This window comes from Myotis davidii, unplaced genomic scaffold, assembly GCF_000327345.1.
Source record: "Myotis davidii unplaced genomic scaffold, ASM32734v1 scaffold245, whole genome shotgun sequence".
NCBI classification, from domain to species: Eukaryota; Metazoa; Chordata; class Mammalia; order Chiroptera; family Vespertilionidae; genus Myotis; species Myotis davidii.
The window spans coordinates 1,197,915-1,208,719 of record NW_006296225.1 but is presented as its reverse complement, the minus strand read 5'-3'; positions in this window follow the sequence as shown (position 1 = coordinate 1,208,719).

The window sequence follows — 10,805 nt, the reverse complement described above, 5'->3', positions numbered from 1 at the left end:
TAAATCCCTTCCTCTCTCTCTCTTTCTTTCTTTTTCTTTCTCTCGCTCTCTCTCTTCAATCCTTCCCAATGGAGACAAGTCATGTTAAAGCTTGTCAGTTACAATTACTGGATTTCAAGGTATTTGACAATTTTGATATGCTATTAATGAAGTAATAAGGCACATCTAATGCATAATGTTATCACTTGGGTTTGCTAACCAGTTGTAATGCTAAATTTTAACCACCTAGATATGCATAAATATACAGATATAGTAGTGTTTTTAATGTATAACTCATAAACACATTGGTTTTGGAATATGGAGAGGAAGAAATATGGAGAGGAAGGAATATGAAGATGAATAATATCCTTTTCATGTGCATGAATAACTTTGCGGTAATGCAAATGAGAAAACACAAAATGGAAAGTAGGTTTCTTTTAGCAGAAATATCACTAAGACTGCAGACTGAAATTTGGCCAATATATTAGAGTAACTTACGATGTCTTTGAATTTTCTTTAAGATGTCACATCTTTTACAAACATTTTGCTCTATTGTGTTTTCAGTATATAATTATGTAACAATAGAAATCCACAACTTCAAATTATTTTAAACAACTGTAATGCATAAAAGAAAACTTTATAATTTTAAGAAGATAAAAGTGGGTGTGGGGAACAGGCACAAGGCACAGAAAAACATCAAAGGGCAAAATGAATTTTTTGATTAATTTCCAGGTAGAAGTAACTTAACCTCTGCTCTTGACCCTTACTTAATTCAAATAAATGGAAGCCAGAAAGTGTATCCCTTTCTGAGACAGATGCTTCAGAGATCTGATTATTAAAAGGGTCATATTGTTTGCAAAGATGCCAACAATACATGGTGAAACACTGGATTCTGTTACTCCTAATATGAATAAGTTTCTCTCTTAATCTTTCCACTTGCATGAGTTAATTAGTTAGAAAAGAAAATGAAGCAATTTTATCAGAAAAGCATCTGAAGGAGCTATTGATTCAAATGCTTTTTACATTTCAGCCTTATCACACATGATTAACTTGCAAATATGAGCTTAATAATGATGCAAAGCACCAGATTCCCCTGGATTCTCTGTTCCACTTGAATTCTCAGAAAAGATATTAGAAGTACTTAACAAATAAGTGATACTAATACTGTTTTTTTTAAAGATGTTCTTTTACTCAATGGTTTTGAAAAGATGCACCATGATTTTACAGAGCACAGCCTTTCTAAACTATCTAATTACACATTTTCTATAGTCTCTTTACTATGTTTTGGTGGGTAGGTGTGTTTGTAAATGCTTTTTCTAATTGTAATCCTAACATCTATCCAAAGCAGGATCCTGCGAAGCAGACGCCCCATTCAGTATAAAGACATTGATTCGATAAATTAGCATGAAACAAATGCAAGAAAATGAATTGTAGCTGAAACTAAGTTTACAAGTGAAAGCTAAACTTCCAGGTTAAAATAATCTGCTTGCCACATGGAAGGTATTCAATGTGCTTGTTGACTGAGTGAATAAATAAATGGGTGTGTCCCCTAAGGACCGAGACAGAAGAAGGAAAAGCAAAGCCTTGCTGATTGCACCTCTACCGTGGTTCTAGCTGCTGTTGTGGATCCTCTGAAACTTCACAACATTCATCACCTGTTTCCAGCTATCTCCTTGATGTATATAAAAACGAGGAAACTTTTCCTGATCTCTCCTACATCCCGCTGAAGGACTGCCTTGGGGAAAGTGGTGGGTTGAGGATTGCAGTGGAAGGGTACTTGTAGACTGCAGTATTCCCCTGCTGCTATTCCTATAAGCAGCTACAAAGCCAACTCCCTGTATGGTTCCAGGTGGCTGCGTATCTTAACCTTTCTTGGCCCTTACGTCTTCATATTAATCTAACAGGAGTCTCTTACCCACTTCCTTCCCCCAGGAGTTGCAACACTAGGAGTAGAATATGTGATGCTTTTTATGGAAATCCAACTTGTTTCTCCTCCCTCTCACATTCTAGGCTCCTCACTGACCACCTCTTAGAAAGTTTCATGCTGTCCTGTGTGATGGGCAACTACCTCTACCTCATGTCCTAAACCCTTTTCTACTTAATGATTAACTTTTATATATTCTAGGATCCAGGTCTCTAGCATCAGGTTAATATTCTGGCCATGACCTTTAGGAAACAAAAATAAAACCATTTCCCTTTTAAGAGCCTACCTCTTCCAAGTAGCAACAGTTTGCTTTGAGCATACTATACTCATTGTACATTTAAAAATATAGTCTAAGCCTTAAATCTTTTATTGACTGTGTTCTTGATTGTGTCTACCCTCTTACTAAAGCAATAAATGCCATTGATCACATGATCAGAGAAAAATAAAGCAACAAGCATAATTTGGGGAATTTGTTGAAATTTTCCAACTATTCCACTGTAGAGTTAATCACTTGGCTCTGTCAATTATATATTCTAAATATTTCCTTAATCCCTCATTTTCTCTCCATTTCTACTGCTATCGCCTTCATTAAGGCCATATTTATCTGTCCCAATTGCTATCCCAAGGGAATCATTAATCATAATTATATAAAGGTAGATTTGCCATAAGAATTCTAGTTATATTAAGAAGTAAAAGGTTAATAAGAAACTCAATTTACAGCTGTTAATAGACTAGGTAAACAAATTAAACAATAACATAATGAGCATATGCTGAAATGATAACATATAAGTGTTCATTTGGCATTTAACAATTATAAAGCAAGTTACAAATAATTATGAAAATAGTGTGTGTGAATGAGAGTTGCCTGATGCCCCTAACTGCTCCCCTGCCAGCCTGATCTCCCTAACTGCTTTTTCCTCCTGGCTTGATCTCCCTAACTGCCTAACTACTCTCCCCTGATAGAAGTAGACTTCTATCTACTAGAATTTCCTTAAGAATGATCTTGAAAACTACACAATTACCTCTAAATTTTCCATTCCTTGTTTGATATCTAGCTCTGGGTGGCACATTTCCACCTTGAGGTCACTATGCCTGCTATCAAAGTTCTATTAACTGAAACAGGAGTCAAGGGGTATCTGATGCTAATTCACAAAAGGATTATCATGATTCTCATTGTCCCAGTGTCAAATGTAAGAAATAGTGTTATCTTCTTCTTTCTTCCTTGCCACAGTTTGCATCCACATGCAATTTACTCAGTTATTACATTCTCTTAATTATATGGTTACAAGAGGCCCGGTGCATAAAATTCATGCACTGGGTACAGGGGTCCTTTAGCCCTGCCTGCGCCCTCTCAGATGTCCTGCAATCTATCACCCCAAAGAGGTAGGCCCTGCCCACCCAGCCAGGGCTCCACAATGGATCACTACCATAGAGGGAAGCCCAGGTTATCCCCTGCAGCGCTGCTGTGGAATAGCCTGAGCCTCCTCTTTGGGGTGATCATGGAAACCCCAGATTGATCGATCGCCCCCTTCCCCTGGCTGGTGGCCTGGATCTTCCTCTGTGGGGTGATCATGTGATCGATCATGCCCTGCAGAGGGAGGCCCCTCCCATACACTGCAGCCAACTGGTTGGTGGCTTGGGCTTCCTGCTGCAGGACGATCATGGGGCAATGGCCAGGTCCCCAACCAATTGCATCACACTCACCTTAGCTGGCCTGGTGCCAATGGGTGTCATAGTGTGGTCATCCAGAAGGTGGGCCGGATGGTCGTTCTGCTGTTCAGTTGTTCAGTTTATTTGCAGATTATGCTTTTATTATTAAAAATTACAGTTTTCACAGTTACCTCCTCCTTTTCACACTATCCTAATTGGTCCTTAATGTTGGGGTGGTTTTAGCCTCCATTGAGAACCTAATAAAAATTACTAGACCATTTTCCCCAGACAAATAATTATTCACTCAAAATATTTTATGTAATGTTATGGGACTATGAAATTTTAAAAGGCTAGGGGTATGTAGATACCAGGTTAGAAATCCCTAGATTTCCTTTTTTGTTTCTTCCTGTGTCTAGTTATCTCCGATGTCTTCTTATTTCAACATTCTCTACCCAGCTCTTTCTCAACTGGAATAACATTCAATCATCTAAAAGTTATTACAAAATGCATCTCTGTATGGGTAAAATGGGTGGTGTGTCTGCATAAGCCTTGTTGAGTAGTTCTGATACATCTCCTGTATTGATGTTTTATGTTACATTGACATCAGATTAATCTTGCATTTGACATTCTTGCATCTGCCCCAAACTCTCTAAAGGGTTCCCAGTGTCAACCAACCTGTAAAACTGCACAATTAGCGGAAGAGGCCCTGTGAGCATTGTAGGGCCTCCTCAGGTTGATCTCAGCTCACCTTTCTATAGCCATTTTATAAAATGCACCTAATCTCTCAATAAAATTGAATGACAAATGTAATGCAGCTTTTGTGCTCCTGCACATTTGTACATGTTGCAAATGCTGCCTGAAAGCCATCCCTTCCATCATTTCCTTCCGCTCTATCACAGACTAGCTGAATTCAGCCTCCTCCAGGGAATTTCCCTTGATTCGCAACAATTCAAGTAAATACTTCATCTTGAATCCCCAAACCTTGTACTTAAATATTCTTTCTGGATCTGTCACATCTTGGTAACTTTTAAAAATAATCTTATTTTCTCATGAGAATACCATATTCCATGAAGAAAGAATTCTAACATCACTTTCTACTTCTGACCTAGGGTCTTGTTTTGTATAGGTTATGAATGAATGGATGGATGAGTAGAAGGGTGAATAGAAAAATGTAAGGGTTGGATGTCTCTTGTTTTTAATTGTCTATGACTCCACTTGTACATGGGGCATTGCAAAATAGGAATTTATCATTCAAAGAAGTGAGATTTGGGACAAAGATTAAAACTAATAATAAAAAAATGATAACGAGAAATCACTGCCAGACATTGTTAATATTTCCATATCTCAAAATCAGAGAAGGTGATGCCCAAATTCTCTACAAGTAACTGTGTAGAGAAGATATAAGGCTTCATTGAGTTTAGATCACTCCTTTAAAGAGAACAAGTAAAAATACTAAGTAGAAGTTTCATCCACTCTATGGTTTTAAAGAAATTGTAATGTTCTCCTAAAGGTGGAAGACAACAAAGTAGGTTATTTAAAAAAAAACACATTCAATGTCAAGCCACTAAAACCTCTAAAAAGAACTTTTCACACTAGTCAAGTGTGGAGTTATTTCTATGCCACTTGTGTTGAATGGTCAAAAAATTAAGGCGGATTTTAATGCCTGACCCATCTAGCACAATTAAAAACATGCTATTTGCCACTGTCTTTACAATACTAAACCTACTTTTTATGTGCAAGAGTATAAAAGTAAAAGTACTTTTCAGAGGATTCCAACTTGAGACCTGCTTGATTGAAGTTCAAAATCATTCCATAAAAGGCATTATGTATTATTAGGTAATCAAAGGTTAATCTAGATATGTGTACCAGCTCATATTTTTAAATCACAGAACATTCTGCAACATTTTGCAAAACTGAAAAGCATTTGCTGCTCCTGCAATGTTTTTGAAACTCTTGATATGTCCATGTTTTAAAAAAATCATTTTTTCTTATATAAATCTATTTTTCCATATTGATACTGAAGAAAGAATATGGTTTTACAGCTAAAGTTACAGTATAACACACAGACAATCCTCTGAGGATCATGAACATTCCAAATAAGTTTCAGAAAAAGACACAGTAAAAGGCTTGAAGTAGTAACCCAAGATTTGTGAAATTAAATTGATTTCCATTCAAATCAGGTCTTTTACTCTTCTTCAAAATGTCAAGGTGTCAGCCTTGGCCATTAGGAGACTGTGATTTATAGTTGAGACAAAGCGATGGTACCAGCTGACTGTCTGGAGTCAGGGTACAGTGTCTGGAAAGGCTGCCAATGACAGTCATCACTTCTATTAACCAATCAGAAAGACTTAACTAAAAATCCTACTCTTTTTCTTCCATGTTGATAAGGATATGATAAAATACAGTCTGGAAGATTCACTTTGTGGGAAATAAAAAAGCATTGTGGAGAGAAGTAGGTGTTATATATTTCTACAAACTAAATTAAAATATTGTTTATGGCAATGTATATTTAAGACATTTAGAAACACATATTCATAACAAGAGCATAAACAGATGTTCCAAATATGACAACTTATTTTAATGTACTGGAAACCACAGCATAATTTTGTAATCTGATTAATTAAGAAGAAGAATTGTGATGTTAAAATCAATTTTCAAACACTCTAAATTATATTTATAGCCATGTTCATCAGCATCACAAAAAAACAGCAGAATGTTTTGTATCAGAATCATTAGTCATAGCAAATTAATTTTTTTTTATATTTGAGGAAGATCCCTAGATAGTTCTGGATAGGAAAATGTTTAGAACTTCCCAGGTTATACCAGGATAAACAATATTGGTGGTAAAAGTGAGAAAGATATAAATTTGCTGTACTAGAATAGCATAAACATATGATGACTAAAGATAGTCATTGGATTACAGAATATAACCACTATTCTTTCTTTACCAAAATTCCATTTCTAATAATCCTAAATAATTTTTAAAATGTCTAATTACTAAGTGAGTCCTAAAGCTGGTTTTCCTGATATATGGCACATATTAAATGATCATGGAAATTTTTAATAAAATGTGATGAATCTCCATGATACTTAAGGTTGAGATTTTTAGTTACAACACTGTACAAAGTGCATTTGGGCTAAAGAACTTACTATTGCCTAGGGTGATAGACACCACTAAGTTTACAAAGGCAAACATATTTGACAGGAGCCTGTAACATATTATGCTCAGTGATTTAGAAATTTGTAGTTGTTGTTTGGACACCCTCCTCCTTTTTTTTTTTTTTTTTTTTTTGCTTGATTTGAAATTCTTTCACCTTCTGCCATTGACATTAACCTTAGTAGTTTAACCTTGTGTTGCTAAGCTGCAGGGAGGTCCAATTTGAGTTAACTCTTACCTGGACAGAGAAGGGGCTAAAATTCATAGCCAATAAGAATTTTCTGAGAAATTGAATCAAGGTATTTTTTCCTTCTGGAGTCACAAGCTCTAAGAATAATGCATGATGCATGTCTAGAGTTGCTAGTGACCATTTTTGCCAACACATAGAGAGAATGTGAGAATGAAGTCAACCACCTGAGAATAGAGTCAACACATCGGATATATTAAAGGGATAGAGAAAGACATCCTGAGGCAGAGAGGTGGGCAAAGGGAGCTGGAGAAGTAGAGGAAAAGGGAGAGAGGACCATGGTGGAAGAGGAGAAGAGAAGCAAGAAAATGAGGACGAGGGAAGGGTGAGGAAAGAGATGATAGTACACACATAGCTTCCTTTTTGCTTAGTTTGAGCTCAGTTTTGATCTTTTTCTACAGAAATAATCTGATTAGTGTAGTGATTTAAACTAAAACAATTCTTTACTAGCCCTTTGACTCAAGTTGTCACCTGTGTGATGGTATCTAATGACATGCTAATTTTTTTTTCATGAAAGTCACTTTAAAATAATTTTCCTTCACCATCTTTAGTTTATAAATCAGTTGTACATTGGGAAAGTGAAAAGGAGAGAGATTCAATTCCATCAGATAACTAGTGGCAGGAATAGTGTTGGAATGCCAGTCTTCTACCTTCTTCTTCACTATTCAAGTACAATAGTGACAATGATGTAAAAGCCTAAAAATATATGTTTACTCTGCATATTAATTCTGAGAGAACAGCTTGATTAGAATGTTTTGGGCCATTGACTAATTAATGTAATTGCTACTTCATGGAACTTTGCATGATCAATATCACTATATTCAACTTAACTTTAAAAAAATAAATAAAATGACGATTTACTTTTTATTTTTAAAATATATTTTTATTGATTTCAGAGGGGAAGGGAGAGGGAGAGAGAGATAAAAACATCAACGTTGAGAGAGAATCATTGATTGCCTGCCTTAGACATGCCCCACAATGGGGATTGTGCTACAACATGGGCATGTGGCCTTGACCAGAATCAAACCCAGGACCCTTCAATGCTCTATCCACTGAGCCAAACCAGCTAGGGAACAATTTTCTTTTTTTAGAGGGGTAGACATCACATGCATATACTAAATGTTTGTTCAGTTATTCTGGCAATATCAGTTTTATAATTTACAATTTTTAAGATTCATGGTCTATGTTTTTTAAAGACCTTTCTGTAGTATAGAAAATAATATGAAGGAAATTAAGGCACTGCGAATTCTAACAATACCCCACCCATATCTTGTTGAAAGCCACTCAAAAGTATATAGGTAGGTTATCTCATCTACAACTAGAAAATAGGACAAACTACATAGTATGCTTATCTATCCTATATAATAAAGATGTAATATATAAATGGTCATTACGCTGTGAAGGGTAACAACCGACCACATAACAACCTGATCACGGATCAGCAGGAGGGTGGGGCAGCGAGCTACAAGCGGGCAGCAGAGACCTACAGGAGGGGGCAGGGCAGCAAACTATGAGAGGGAACGGGGGAGGGAAGGAGCTACGGGAGGGCGGGGCAGCGGGTGGGGGGGTTTTGGGGGGCAGCATCGAGCACTGTATACAAGATAGCTACAGGAGGGGGCAGGGCAGCAAGCTATGGGGAGGCGGGAGGGGGGGGAGCTACAGGAGGGCAAGGCAGCAGGCAGAGAGCTACTGGAGGACAGCAGCAAGCTACTGGCAAGCTACTGGTGCACGAATTCATGCGCAGGGCTACTAGTAAGATATAAAAAGAATAAAACTGCCAAATTACAGGATTCATAAAATGCTAAGTTACACAAAAAGGACAAACCATCCTGGACAAATAGAATATATCTTTTGTAGAACACAAGGTATTTAAGAGCAGAATTTCTCTTTTCTTTTCCTGTAGTTGGTAAGTTGCTACTCAGGAAATATATGATAAAGACATTTATAGTAAACTAGAGGCCCGGTGCATGAAAAGTCATGCACTCAGGGGCGTCCCTCAGGCTGGCCTGTGCCCTCTTGCAGTCTGGGACCCCTCGGGCAATGTCTACCTGTTGGCTTAGGCCTAATCCCCTACAGTCAAACATCCCTCTGGCAGCCTGGAAGCCCTCGGGGGATGTCCACCTCCCAGCTTAGGCCTGGTCCCTTGGGGAGCGGGCCTAAGCTGCACTCAGACATCCTTAGTGCTGTGGAGGAGGTGGGAGAGGCTCACAGCTGTCAGCCCAGCTTGTGGCTGAACAGAGCTCCCCTGTGGGAGCACATTGACTACCAGGGGGCAGCTCTTGCATTGAGCATCTGCCCCCTGGTGGTCAGTGCGTGTCATAGCAACCAATCATTCCCAGTTGTTTGGCCATTAGGGTCAATTTGCATATTACCCTTTTATTATATAGGATTAGAGTCCCGGTGTAGATCCGGCCCAGCTGGCCGAGGGAGGAAAGGGGCCATGGGCAGTTGGTGGGCTGGCCCTGCCCCTGATTGGGGTATGGAGGGCTTATTAGGGGTGTATACAAATGGGGAATGGCCTCACCACATATAAAAATAGTACACTGACTCAGTTTATAACAATCAAAACAGGAAGCCAAACAACAACCCCTATAACAGCAGAACCACTTTTTGATCAGTAACTGACAGCTTCCCTAATTTTTGCCCCTGCTTTCAATACAGGATCAGCTGGAGAAAGCCAAATTTGCAACCTTTAGCCCCCAGACTTCTACCACTTTCCCATGCCTATAGCCTCCAATCAGGGTGCCCTGAAGCTTTCCTTTTTTGTTTTGTTTGTTTGTTTGTTTGTTTAGTGTGTGTGTGCATGTGTGTGCGCGCGTGTGTGTGTGTGCGCGCGTGTGAGGAACTGGGCTAAGGAATTTATTTGGATTATTTCACTGACCAACCATTAAGCCTTCTGAGGTCAGTGATATTAAAATGTCATTAATTTAAACAAATGGAAATCAGTTTAGTTGTTTTGTAAATTATGACCTAGGCTGCATCTATTCATAATGAGGGCAACAACTACTTTATATCATTAAATATTTAATATCTGTAACAAATATTTACACTTCTATATTTAATTTTAAAGTCAAAGTTTGTTAAATGATCAAGTCTTCGTTGGCCATCTTAGGGATCTCATGTGTTGATGCAGACTGAATTCACTGAGTTCTTTTTTAAACTTGGATATACCTTTGTGAATGAATGCATGAATTAGTGAATCAATAGTTTAAGTTGATAAACTTTATTTATGAACTGATGAATTCCACGCAAGCTTCACTCTCAACCTGAATTGCCAAAATGGCAACAGAGATATGTCAGTAGTGAGTTGCAGATTCCATCTTCTTTACACTTGTAATCCCCAGTCTTTTCTCCAAGATCCATGTTAATTCCAAAAGAAGACATTCAGAAAAAGCCAGCTAGAAATTTCATCCTTGAGTCAAGGCCATATTGCCTTTATATGAACTTTATAAGCACTCCTTTATCTCAACATTAGAACTAATAAGATACAAATTCTTATAGATGTGGGTACTTCTTATAAAAGCATGTCTTATCTATAATAAATAAAAGTGTAATATGCTAATTAGACAGGACTCCTTCCACACAAAGCCGGGGCTGCAAGGAAAGCCTGGGTCCTGGGACCCGGGGGGAAGCCGGTGCCGGTGCTGGCAGCCAGGGGAAGGAAGGCCTACTCTTGCACGAATTTGGTGCATCAGGCCTCTAGTAGATAAATAAAAGGTAAAGAACATTTTTAAAAGTCAGTAAGAGAAAACATAGGCATCATTTTTTATCTTTCAAATGTAGTATCACATAAATAAAAGTCCCATTATTTATCAACAATTTGCTCTTTCAGAATTACTTCATTACAT